General features: G+C 43.2%; 1 long non-coding RNA gene across 1 annotated transcript in view; it reads left to right on the forward strand.

Moving 5' to 3' along the window:
• The window catches only part of LOC138437552 (uncharacterized), a 93242-nt gene that overhangs the window by 22553 nt on the left and 56678 nt on the right, over positions 1-14011 (forward strand). Inside the window, exons 2-3 of the long non-coding RNA XR_011256022.1 lie at positions 3226-3316; positions 4159-4298. This is a non-coding gene — a long non-coding RNA (uncharacterized lncRNA). The remainder of the gene's footprint in view (positions 1-3225; positions 3317-4158; positions 4299-14011) is intronic.

The following is a 14011-nucleotide window of genomic DNA, read 5'->3' on the forward strand; positions in this document are numbered from 1 at the left end:
GTGAAACTGCCCCAGGCCAACCACTGGGAGTCATTCTTCACCCTCCTGTTCACTGCCCCCATCCCCATTCAATAAACCACAAAATCTTGCCATGTATTTCCAAATACCTTCTAAACATATCTTGAATCTGTCTCCTCTTTCTTATTCTAACAACCAGGGCTTTTGTTCAAGCCCCCATCATTGGTTTCTGGACTATGAAAACTGTTTCTTTTTTTTTTTTAATTAATTAATTAATTTTAAAATTAAATTTTGGTGACCTATTAAAACTCAACATACTTTGTACTCACAACACATAAATGTAACTTTTACTTTGGAACATGAAAATTCCCAGGTTAACATTAATACTTAAACAGCTCCATGAACTACTTTTAAGTTATGGTTAAACTCATAAAATATTAGCACATTTATTGCATAGCACAGGGAGCTATGTTCAATATCTTTTATTTATTTTTAATTTAAATTTACTTATTTTAATTGGAGGCTAATTACTTTACAATATTGTATTGGTTTTGCCTTACATCAACATGAATCCGCTGCTAGTGTAAACATGTTCCCAATCCTGAACCCCCCTCCCACCTCCCTCCCCATACCATCCCTTTGAATCACCAGTCCAGGTTTGATGCAGGATACAGGATGCTTGGGGCTGGTGCACTGGGATGAAAACTGTTTCCTAATGGGTTCTCCCTCCTTCTTTTTTAAAAAAGATTTAATTGGAGGATAGTTGCGTTACAACGTTGTATTGGCTTCTGCTATATAACAATGTGAATCGGGTGTAAGTATACATACATCCCCTACTTCTTGAGCCTCCCTCCCTTTAGGTTTTTAGTTTGGCATCTTGAAATCCATTCTCCACACTTTCGCCAAATATGCTTTATCAAAAACACATACATGACCATGTCACACCCTTATTTAAAAATCTGAATAGTTTTTTCATTGTCTGCTGGATAAGGTTCAAGTGCCTTAACGTGGTGGACAAGGCCCTCTGTGATCGGCCCCTGATGGAAAGAAACTGCAGCCTCTTCTCTGAGGCTTCCTCGCAGCCCACCCCTCTCCCCCACTTCTGGGCTGTTTCTCCCTCTGCCAGGCAGGTCCCTTGCACCACACTGGGCTCGCTCCTTTCTTTGGTTAGATTCACCTCAGGCTTTTCATTGCCCGGTATGGCTTTCCTGATGAGTTCCTGACCTGATGTGGTTCTAGGCCTCTTTTTCCTCATGCTATATACAGATATTAATACTATTATTATACTCATCACATTGCACTGAAGATGCCGGTTTACAGGTCTGTCTACCTGTAAGGGCCTGTTGAACACAAGGATGGTCTTACGATTTCCTGTAGCACCAACACAGTTTGCAGAATGGATGAGTGCTGTAAAGGAACTGACGCATGAGTAGGGGACAGAACACACTTGCAGGAAACTTTTAAGTGAAAGATAAAGCAGTGCTGCAATGATTAGTGCAAAAACAAAACACGCGGTGACACACTCCAGATTCTGTGGGCTGTTTGGTTTTGTTGTTGCTGTTGCTATGCTTGTCGTTTGTTTGTTTTTAATTTTGCAATACCACAGTAATCAGTATTCTAGAACTCTGGACTTCCCTGGTGGCTCAGTGGTGAAATGTCTGCCTGCAATGCAGGAGACCCAGGTTCGATCCCTAGGTTGGGAAGCTCCCCTGGAGGAGGAAATGGCAATCCACTCCAGTGGGTTCTGCTATATATTCTTGCCTGGGAAATCCCAAGGACAGAGGAGCCTGGCAGGCTACAGACCATGGGGACAGAAAAGAATCAGACACAACTAAGTGTGTCTAACCCTGGTCCTCAAAGTGCCCCTAGCTCTGAAATCCAACATTATTGGTTTCACTGGGGCATTTGCTAGAAATGAAGCATTTTGGGTTCCACCCCAGACCTACTGAATCTGAATCTGCATTTAGAACAAGATCCCCAGGTCATTCACATACAAATCTGTGTCCGTATGTACATTGAGAAGCTCTGTCTTAAGAAACCACTTTATTGACTGAAAAGGGAGATGGAGCTTGTGAGTTCAGGGTCCTTGGTTCCCTTGGTTCCTCCAAGAGGCACTGCTCTCTGGGGAGGCCTGGACATTCCAGAGCTTGATTTCAGGAAGGAGTGGCGGCAAGGCCTCCATTTAAGGGATGCCTAGGTGGGCAGATGTACAGACTTATCAACTCACTGCAGGGTCAAACAGGACCTGCCTGGGGCCTGTGCCTGGGCATGGCTAATTAAGCCCAAATGGAGTCCAGCAAGGATCAAACCAAGTCAGTGAGGCAGGGGGTGAAACTGGATGGAACTGGTAGGCGAGATAGACAGAGGTCCGGTCAGTGAGCAGGAGTCAAGGCCAGAGGATCAGATGAGATAATTCCTGGTGTTAGGGCAGGGACTGGGGCTGGGCCCTTAGCTTCAGGAATGGGGCGAGGCTCAGAGTTGGAGTAGGGGTTAGAATGTCTAGTGCAAACATCATTCTTGGCAGCTCTGAGCAGTATTTTCACCTTTAGAAGGGGTGGCTCTGCTAGAATGCCCTGCTTTATACTGCAGTTGGCAGACTTTCGCTGAGATGCCCTCTGGTCACAAGGAACTCTCAAGATGCACAGGGAGAGTGACAAGAAGAGTGTGAGCCCTCTAGCAACCCAGTGTGCTCTTCTCATTACACATACTTGTTGTGCAACTTCTGTGTGCACTCTCTCATGTCGCAATATGATGCTTTAGTATTTCACAGCAAAAATACTGGAGGCCATCAGATATGACCTAGCGTGCCAACTATATTTGTTAAGAAGTACTGAGCTCTCCTTTTTTTTTTTTCCTTTTGTTGTTGTCCTCATCTTGAGATAATATCATTATTTATTTATTTTAAATTTAATTTAATTTTTCTGGCCACACCTTGCGGCATGCAGGATCTTAGTTCCCCAACCAGGGATTGATCCCTCAACCCCCACAGTGGAAGTGTGTCTTAACCACTGGACCCACCAGGGAAGTCTCAAGATAGTAACATATATTCTTATTTTTTTACAACTTGCATAAAAAGGTGAAGGCACACATCCAAAACAGACACAACAATATTGAAGAAGTAACACTCTATAGGCAATGACATGTTATATAAAAAGCACTGAACTGTGAGGCCGAAACTGTGCACTTAGTTACCATTCTACCATGTGCAGGCTATGTAGCTTGTCGTTTATCTGAGCCTTAGTTTCTTCATCTGTTCCATTGTTCCAGGGGAAGAATATGTCAGGCCTACCTCTCAGATGAGGCTCAAATGAAGAAATGCAAGCGAGAGCGCTTTGTAAACCACTTGCATCACCCTGAGGTGAGATATTACTGCTTGGCTGTTATTATTCTGCCTAGTAAATATCAAGATGTGGAAGATCAGCGTAAAGCTTCAGTCAAAGCCAGGTTGTTCGACCGTGCTGTGAGCACTGCAGGGTCCTAGTTATCTGACGTGAGACTGAACTGGTGGCCCCTGCACTGTCAGCACGGAGACCTAACCACTGAACTGCCAGGGAAATTCCCCAGGTGGTTCTTTTTACTGAGCTCTCCCTCTTTCTTCTCTCAGAGGAGAGTGTTGAGGATGGGAACTTGAAGCTGGCACCTGACCTAGGAGGGCTGTGTGACCCAGCAGAGCTCACTAAGGCTTGCTAAGAAGTCCTGTGTCCCTAGCATAGACTAGCATTTTGCTAGGAATAGAATCCAAATCTGAACCTTAGGGGGAATATATGCCTTCTTAATATGGAATCCGATTTTTTTGACTTGAGAGAAAAATTAATCCTTGTTATAGTGAGGCGTGCTTACTTTTTAGGTAACTTGTAAAAAAATTGCCTACAGCATACTCCATTCATGAAGTCAGAGAACTCCTCCTCACTTTGGATCTGGTAAAATCTGGTAGACGAAAAGTTTTATTAACATTTGGCTAAAAGGCTAAAGTCTGAAACTTGAACATGGGTGGAGAAAGAGGAAATCTCCACAAGAAACCTTTTTTTTCTTAAGTCTTGGGTTTGAAGGGCTCCTTCACTTGTGTGATACAAGGAATGAGTTAAGGCAGGACATCAGGTCTTTTTATTCTATACTGCTCTGTGCAGAGTGCCCAGGCCAGACAGAAAAGGAATGGTGTAAATCTCCGTTATAGCAATAGGAGTGACTTTTTTCCTCTAGGAAAAGCCTGGAGAAGCAGGAGAATGCTGGCAGGGGCTGAGATATGGCCATGGATGGGGGAGGATGACCTTCTTCTGACCTCCTTGGATTTGCTTGGAGGAGGCACCACTTTGATCTACTGGGATGCTGCTGCTTTCCTGGTAAGAGAGAACTGGAGGTTTACTTATCTGAATTTTCACCCCGTTCCTCCCGTAGGGAGCAGAGAAATCCACAGTAGGACAGAAAGGAAGGGTCTCATTATCACTCAGGGAACCAGGGAAGTTACATGGCCTGGGGCTTGTATTCATGAAAGACCTCCAGTATAGGACTTTGCTATTATTGCCTAATAAGGTCACACTGTCTTTGCATTTATTGATGATATTCAAAGTTTAGGTTGGTGAAAAATAAACATAAAAAGTGCTCCAATGTTTTAGTAACTCTGTTCTGGCATTTCTTCATTTTCTGATACACCCACAGTCTGAGAAATGGAAGACTAGTCCTCTCTCACCCTCTGGGTGGCCTTGCCTGCCACATGTGGGTTGTAGATAGGATGTGCAGTCAGTTAATTCATGGTTCTGAATGTTTCGAAACTGTGAGAACTGCATTTCCCCTTTCAAGAAAGGAACTAAAAACAATAGGGAATCATGAATGTCAGTCTAATGGACCATTTTACTAATATCACAAAAGCTTGTGACCTCACTCCTCACCCAAGCAACTCCAGTCCTGCCTGGCTCCTGAAGCACTCCCCAAAGAGCAGATCCCCAGAGAGCTGTCACTATTTGACCTTTCTGGAAGATCCCTGAGAAGCCCCGCTCACCAGGCTTGTCTTTATTGTTAGTGAGGAAAGCCCTATCATCAGGGCATTGATCAAATAATCAGCGACAATATTTTAAGATTGCAGCTGCCCAATATGGATGGACCTTAGGGACCATCCTACTAAGCGAAGTAAGTCAGAGACAGGCAAATATCATGTTATCACTTACATGTAGGATCTAAAAAAATGAATATAAACAAATACATCTTCCTTTTTAAAATAACAGCAATAACAAAACAACATAGAGTTTCATATCAACAATTCATTTATATGTATATACCAAAGAGAAATGGAAACATATATCCTCTCAAGACGTTATACACCAGGGAACTATACTCAGTATTTTATAATAACATGAAAGGGAAAAGAATCTGAAAAACATAGGTATATGTGTATGTATAACTGAATGACTTTGTTGTACACCTGAACCTAACAATGTAAATCAACTATAATTAAAAAAGTTTTTTGTATGTGAGAGTTTGTAGCAAAGTTATTCATAGAAGCCCCAAAGTGTAAAGAACCCAAGTACTCTTAAACTGATGCATGGATGAATAAAATATGACATATCCATACAATGGAATATTATTCAGCCACAAAAAGATATCAGTAATGATTCCTGCTACAACCTGGATGAACCTTGAAAACATGCTAAGTGAAAGAGACCAGACACAAAACACTGCCTGCTCCACAGTTCTATTTATATGAAATACCTAAAAGAGGCAAATCTGTCCAAGAGATACTGGGAGGAGGGAAGAAAGGGAAGGCTAAGGGGTGCAGAGTAACTTTTTGAAGTGATGTGTGTGGTGGTTAAACACTGCTGTGACTATACTAAAACCCATTGGATTGTGTACTTTATTTTGTTAAACTATATATTTAAAATTATTTATTTATTTTTGGCAGTGCTGCATGGCATTCAGGCTCTCACTTCCCTGATCAGGGATCAAACCTGGGCCCCCTGAATTGGGCAGGCTCCCAGCATTGGGAAGTCCCCCCATCAGGGAAGTCCCAGAACTTTGTATTTTATATGAGCGGATTTTATGGTCCATAAATTAGACCTCAATAAAACTGTAAAAAATAATAAAAATAAAAGCAGTTTCCTCTTGACCTCCCCTATATGTGGCATCTAAAAAGATATGATACAAATGCACTTACAAAACAGAAATGGACTGACTCACAGATTTAGACTTACAGACTTAGAATGGTTGCTGGGGGAAGGGAGAGAGGAAGGAGGGGATGGTTAGGGAGTTCCTGATGGACCTGTACACACTGCTATATTTATAACAGGTAACCAACAAAGACCTGCTATATAGCACAGGGAACTCTGCTCAGTGTTATGTGGCAGCCTGGATGGGAGGGCAGTTTAGGGGAGAATGGATACATGTATATGTATGGCTGAGTCCCTTGGTTGTTCACCTGAAACTGTCATAACATTGTTAATTGGCTATACCCCGATACAAAATAAAAAAGTTTTAAAAGATATACACACATATATCAGAGAAGGCAATGGCAACCCACTCCAGTACTCTTGCCTGGAAAAATCCCATGGATGGAGGAGCCTGGTATGCTGCAGTCCATGTGGTCACTGAGGATCGGACACAATTGAGCGACTTCATTTTACTTTTTCACTTTCACTTTTTCACTTTCCTGCATTGGAGAAGGAAATGGCAACCCACTCCAGTGTTCTTGCCTGGAGAATCCCAGGAATGGGGGAGCCTGGTGGGCTGCCGTCTATGGGGTCGCACAGAGTCGGACACAACTGAAGTGACTTAGCAGCAGCACACACATATATATGTATGTATATATTTGGCATATATATTACAAGAATAATGTGATTAAATCAACTTAAGCATAAGTTTGGTTTACACTCAATGTAAAAATATTTAATTCAAAAATTACAAAGCCCAAAGATTATCTAGGTAAGCAATTACCTCCAATGGAAAAAAAAAAAAGCCGGGGGGGGGGGAGGGGAGGAAAAAAACAGTTTCCTCTTTGCTCCTCCACATTAAAAAGAAAATATAAGGGGCTTCTCTGGTGGTCCAGTGGTTAAGAATCTGCCTTGCGACGCAGGGGTCCACAGGTTCAGTCCCTGGTTGGGGAACTAAGATCCCATGTGCTGCGGAATGACTAAACCCATGCGATAGCTAGAGTCCAAGGGCCACAATGGAAGGTCCTGTGTGTTGCAACTAAGACACAGCAAAATAAACAAACAAAAAAAAAAAGAAAACAGAAGCAGTGATTTCTACCCTTGGATCAGTGGTTCTCAACTGGGGCCAGTCGATATTTGCCTACCTCTGGAGACACTGTTTGTCACAGCTGGGGGGAAGGGTGCTACTGGCATCTAGTGGACAGAGGCCAAGGCTGCTGCCAGCCTTCCTGTAAGGCAATGACAGTCATTCACAGCAAAGAATGACCTGGCCCCGAATGTCAGGCACACCAAGACTGAGAAATCCTGCCGTACCTCGAGCTCCATGAGGACAGAGCAGGGAACGTGGTGTACCCAGTCCCTCTCACCTTGGCCAGTGTCCTTTGGCGCCATGGTATCCCCTGTGTTGAGCTGTTAGAAGCCATACCAACAAACTCACTGTTAAAGAACCGTAGGGACGTGAACCACAGTCATCTCTCTAGGGGTATCCTTCGGAGAAACTTCTGTCTGGTCTTAGCTCCAGGAATAGTTGTGGTGCCCCAAGCAGTCTGTCTCTGTTTTATCTCACGGACACTGTAGACTCTGGAACTAACCAGACTTTCCTTTTTGGGTTGACTGCTGAACAGTTTTGAGCCAAACTTGTGACCCACCCTTAGGAGGGCATGAGTCTTATAGTCTGCGTTTTTTAGTTTCATTCTTGACTCTATTTATATCCTTACCTCTCTTTTTCTGTTTTAAAATTTTATTTTTTTATCTTTATTTCCATTGCTTCTACTTTTAATTTTAGCTGTTTTTTTTGGGGGGAGGGGTTTGTTTGATATGTCTTGGTAAGCTATTTATGTTGTGCAACAAGAAACAAAACACCAAATTAATAAATATAAACAGCAAGTCTCCCCTTAGCTCTGGAAGCTCTTAGGCAGAGTGGTGGATGAAGTTATAGAAGCATAGTAAGGACTGTGAGCAGGGACTAATTCCCCCCCGCCCCCCAAAGGATGCCTGTGTTCTTGTCCCAGATGCCAGCTGGGTGGTGAGGAGGCAGGATGTGAGAAGATAAGGGGATTCTTAGAGGAGGTCAGCTATTCCTCGGTTGCTGTGTAAGACACTGTGGCCTCCTGATGTTGGAAGGAGCTGGACTTTCAGAGGACACCTCACAGATGTGGGGACAGAGCTGGTGGGGGTGGGGGTGGGTCTTCGAGATAGGCAGGACTAGGTGGTGTGTGTCCTGGACGGGAACCTGGGGTGTGACTTCTAGGTTTCAAGTCTCAGCTCCACCCTTGTTGGCCAAGTGACTTTGCAGTCACATGGCTCCTTAGTTTTCCTGTCATTAAAACACAGCAGTGATACTTGCGAGGCCTATCTCTAGGTTTGAGGTGAGGACAAATGAGATCATGAAATTGCTGAAGTGCTCTGTTCATTGCTAGGCTGCAAACTATTAATTTTCTTTTTACTTATTTATTTTAAAAATTGAAGTATAGTTGGTTCACAATATCATGTTAGTTTCAGGTGTACAGCACAGTGATGCAATCATATATATAGGCGGTTAGTGCTTAGTTGCTCAGTCATGTCTGACTCTTTGACCCCATGGACTGTAGCCTTCCAGGCTCCTCTGTCCATAGAATTCTCCAGGCAAGAATACTGGAGTGGGTAGCCATTCCTTTCTCCAGAGGATCTTCCCTACCAGAGTTTGAACCCAGGTCTCCTGCATTGTGGGTGGATTCTTTACCACCCGAGCCACCAGGGAAGCCCAAATATATATATATATATATATATATATATATATATATATATATATATATATATATATATACACACACACACACACACACATATATACACACATATACACACACATATATACACATGTAAATCTTTTTCAGATTCTCTTCCCCTATAGGGTATTGCAAAATACTGGGTATAGTTCCCTGTGTTCTTTCTTTTTTTTAAATGTTGAGGGACAAAAACAATTGTGGCATTATTGTGGGTGTGATTACCATTGTACTTGTGGAGAAGTTCTCATTTTCTCATTTAAGGTCATTATTGTTGCTGAGGCTCTGGGGGTTGTGGGACCAGGGACTCAGTCTGAGAGAGCTTTTGCTGACCCTGGGGAACTAGTTAAAACTTTCACAGCAACCCAGAAGAGAAAGTACCTATTAATTATTAAGCTGCATGTGAATGTATGCAAGACACTGCTTAGACTTGTGGAGCTGAAGAGGATCTCAGGGGGTTGAGGAGCCTTCTCCTGCCCCAAGCTCTCTCTCAGCAGCTCAGAGTTCTGTGAGATCTTCCCTTCCCCATTTTCCCCACAAAGTCAAAGTTCAGCCCCAGAAATTCAGGAAGGTCTGGGCTTCAGGGTACATGGATTTCCTAGACTTAGGTGTTTTTTCATGATCGCTAGGGTGAAGGCCACTATAGTTCTAGTTTCCAGGGTCTAGACCTGTGTGTTAAGTCCCTCAGTCATGTCTGACTCTTTGCGACCCCATGTACTGTAGTCCATCAGGCTCTTCTGTCCATGGGATTTCCCAGGCAAGAATACTGGAGTGGGTTGTCATTCCCTTCTCCAGGGGATCTTCCCCACCCAGGGATTGAACTGGGGTCTCCTGCATTTGCAGGCACCTTCTTTACCTTCTGACACAGCAAGGAAGCCTCTCCCTGGGTCTAACCTAATGTTTTCAGCTGCAACTTGAGACCAGTTTCATCTTCTGATCTTTGTGGGGTTGACTGACAGTCATGGATCCCATTTCTCTTTTTCATATTATTCTTCAGTTCTTTTTCTCTCTCCTTGACTCTCCTCATGTCCTTCCATCCACACACACTCTAGATACTGCAACCAACCTATTTCTATTTTCACCTGAATAAAAAAATGTTGTTCTGAGAAAGGCCACAGGACATGATGAAGAAAGCCTGCTTCCTGCCTTCCAGGCTGGAGCAGAGGGTCTCCCGCACCTCTCCACTCAAAGTGGAGACTTCCAAGGCACGTTTCCTTCAGTCCCATACTTTCTTCCATCTTGGTATCTTTTGGGCAGCTTTTTTTGTTTTGACTTTATTGTCTTTCCAGAGTAGGGTGGAAATGGAGATGGGGAACTCATTCACTTTCTCCATCTCCCCTGATTCATGTGGCCAAATGCTGACTTGTATTATACACCAGACATGGTGTATTATTATTTAATTCTCACGACAATCCTGTGAGGTAGGGATTGTCTTTGTTTTACAGATGAGAAAACCTAGTCTCTGAGAGGTCAGAGTCACACAGCTTGTGAGTGGCCAAGAGTCTGACTTGGAGAGTGGTCAGGGCAGGCAGCTAAGGTAGAAAAGACACTTACTCGGGGGTACCCACTTGCACTTGGGGTTAGAGGCTTGGGTTTGGATCTTGGCTCCATCACTGACTAATGGGACCTTGGCAAGTCATACCTATTGTGTGTCTCAGCCTCAGCCTTCTCAAGTGCAAAGAATTAATCATGATGCCTGGTTTTTAGGCGGATGACGGGATTTAAGTAAAGTGATTACTTAACCCAGGGCTGGACTCTGCATTGCTCAGGCAATGTCCACTGTAGCAGAGCAGCATGCACGTGAAAGGCTGCCCTGCAGCTGGCCCCCAGCCACCCCACCTCCTGGTGTCCACGCCCTTGTGTCATCATTTCCCCTCCTCTTGAGTAAATGGACGGATCAGGTCCTTGCTACATGGGGCTCACAACAGGGCAGATGCCTTTCCTCTGAGTGAGTGAGGGAGGGAGAGTGAGCACGATCACTGTCGCAGTCTTTTTGTAACCTTGCCGTGTTAGAGCTAAAATTAAGGGCTCAAATTCTAACTGATTGTGCACAGCAAAAGTAACTGGCTGTCACTTCCAAGATTAGATTACAAAAAGCCGCTGACTTTCATCTTGCTCACTCTCTCACTCTCTCCATCACTCCCTGACTCGGCCACTCAGAGGGGAGGTAGCTCCCACGGAGTGAGCTGGCATCGATGGTGAGGAACTGGTGTCCCCAGCCAGTGAGCCCCTGACACTTGCCAACAGCCCAGGCACGAGCTGGGAGCAGCCCCTCTCCCAGGGCAGCCTTGGGACAAGGGGAGCCTGGTTGCCATCTTGACTGCAGTCTTGTGAGAGCCACAGACACCTAGCTAAGTTGCACTCGGGTTTCTGACTCAGAAACCATGAGTTATAAAATGCTTCTTTCCTTAAGTCAATAAGTTCTGAGATGACACAGCATGGAAGGCTGTTGAGGGGTGTAGTTTTTCTGGGAGAAGCAGCAGAGACTTCTCAGAGGAGCTGTGTCTGTCTGTGCGTGGTTTGGAAGGGCGGACAGGACATAAACTTGAGAAGGGGAGAAAGGATCTCAGGCAGGGAAGAGCGAGCAGGTGTATTCCAGGAGTGGGAATCTGGTGTGGCAGAAATTGTCTGACCTACCCGTGGGCCTGGATGGAAATGTCCTATCTGAGGGGTGTGGGCCCCTTCCTGTCAGGTGCGCTCAGCTCCGCTCTCAACTGAACGATCTTGGATGAACTAAAGGAGCTTTTCTAGATCTCAGTTTTCTCCTCTGTGGGCTGCAGTTTGAACAAGTAGAAGATCTTCAAGGCACCTTCCTTCGACCATCTCCTCACCCATACAGCTCAGAGAGAGGACCATGTATAATATGGCTATTTGGAGATTGACCACACGGGGGCGATGTGATCTCATTTGAACAGCTTCCGTATTTAAACTGCTACTCAAAAAAAAAAAAAAAAAAAATCTGCCTTTTTGGTCCACTGATGGGACTCTAACATCTCCTTCCTGTTTTTTATTGGTAACTTTTTAAAACTGGAAATTACAGACATGCTTAACATCGTAAATCTGAAAACAGCCTACGTGTTCTAGTCACAGCCTTTCTATGACCCACGTTTGAAAAATGTGCACTGACAATCAGAAACATTCATTTGTTGACTAAAAAATTAAACTATTGATAAAAAGAAACATTTCCAAAGGCATTAGTAGGCATAAATGGTTGAAAATAAATCAGATACTTAATAATACCAAAATATGTTAAAACATTTCATCTTTTTCTTTTAATGTTTCATATATGATTTTTATTATTGTGTTATCAGTGGGTCAAAAACATACTTAATAAAATCACAAGCAAAAGTTATGTAAGTTATGCGCTCCAAGGACATTTCATCCAAAGCGTATCATTGTTAATACTTTATTGTATGTCTACCTTAACTATCTCTCTCTCTATTTATTTACCAGAATATGTATTTTATATGGACAATTTGCTGGTTTTTACTTAGCTTTTTATCAGCTAATAATACATTGTGAATATTTTTCCATGTCAATAAATCAACTTTTAAAAATAAAAAGTTTCTTGTAGAATAGTTTTAGGTTGACAGAAAAATTCCAAAATAATTGACAGAAAAATTGCAAAATAATTGACAGAAAAATTGCAAAGTTTTAGATTGACAGAAAAATTGCAATCTCATACACCCCACTTCTGGTTTCCTGTATTAGTAACATCTTAAATTAGTATGATACATTTGTCACAGTTGGTAAACTAACTGTGATACATTGTTATTACCTACTATCCATATTTTATTTTAGTTTTTGTCTAATGTCCTTTTACCTCTTCCAGGATACCACAGTACATTTAGCTGTTATGTCTCTTTAGTTTCTCAGAGCTTCCTTGTTTTGAATGACCTTGACAGCTTTGAGGAGTACTGGTAAGATATTTTGTAGTCTGTTCCTGTATTGAAATTTTCTGATGAGGAGACTGGAATTATGGGTTTTAGGAGGAAAGCCAAGAGGTGACGTGCCTTTCACATCACATCAGATCAAAGGTGCACACTATCACCTGATTTCACACTACTGATGTTGACCTTGATCATGAAGTGGTGTTTTCCAGGCTACTCTGTAAAGTGACTGTTTTTACTGCTTCTTTCCAGAAAGCTCTATGTATAGCTCACACTTAAAGAGTGGGGATTATGCTTCCCTTCCTTGAGGGTGGACTATCTACTTAAGTTGTTTGAATTTTTTTTTTTTTAAATATATTTTGGCCTCGCTGCGTGGCATGGGGGACCTTAGTTCCCCTACCAGCTATCGAGTTTTCAGCATTGCAAGGCAGACTGTTAGCCCTGGGACCACCAAGGAAGTCTTGAATTTTTTTTTTAAACAAATAATTGTCTTTTATTTATTTTTTACAAAAATTATTTTTAATATATATGTTTTGGCTGCCCTGGGTCTTTGTTGGTTTGCTCAGCTTTCTCTAGTGGCAACAGGGGCTACTCTTTGTTCTGGTGTGAGGGCTTCTCTTTGCAGCGGCTTCTCTTGTTGAGGAGCTGGAATACACTCAGGCTGAATACACTTCAGTAGCTGGAATACACTCAGGCTCAGTATTTGTGGGGCACAGGTTTAGTTGCTCCACAGCATATGGGATCTTCCCAGACCTATTGAACCTATGTCCCCTGCATTGGCAGGCGATTCTTATCTCCTGTGCCACTAGGGAAACCCTGAATTTTTAATAAATAAACCTATTGCAACCTAAAATAGGAAAAACCCAAATATAAGAGACTGTCTTGAATTAGGAGGATTTCATAGAACTCTGCTGTGCTGTGCTGAGTCCCTCAGTCGTGTCCCATTCTTTGTGACCCTATGGTCTGCAGCCCACCAGGCTCCTGTGTCCATGGGGATTCTCCAGGCAAGAATACTACAGTGGGTTGCCATTTCCTTCTCCAGGGGATCTTCCTGACCCAGGAATCAAACTGGCGTCTCCTGCATTGCAGGGGAATTCTTTACCCGGCTGAGCTACAATTGAGAGAATCAATTCTTAGGTAGGTTGATAAGAAGCCCGGGGTCCCCGAGGAGGAGAAAGGGGTCTGGGGCTCTTGAGGAGCAGGAAAGGACAAACATTTTTTTCTACATTCCTTAGTCTTAGTCATAGAAAATGTTTTCTTT

This window comes from Ovis canadensis, chromosome 3 (genome assembly GCF_042477335.2).
Source record: "Ovis canadensis isolate MfBH-ARS-UI-01 breed Bighorn chromosome 3, ARS-UI_OviCan_v2, whole genome shotgun sequence".
In the NCBI taxonomy this organism is placed as follows: Eukaryota; Metazoa; Chordata; class Mammalia; order Artiodactyla; family Bovidae; genus Ovis; species Ovis canadensis.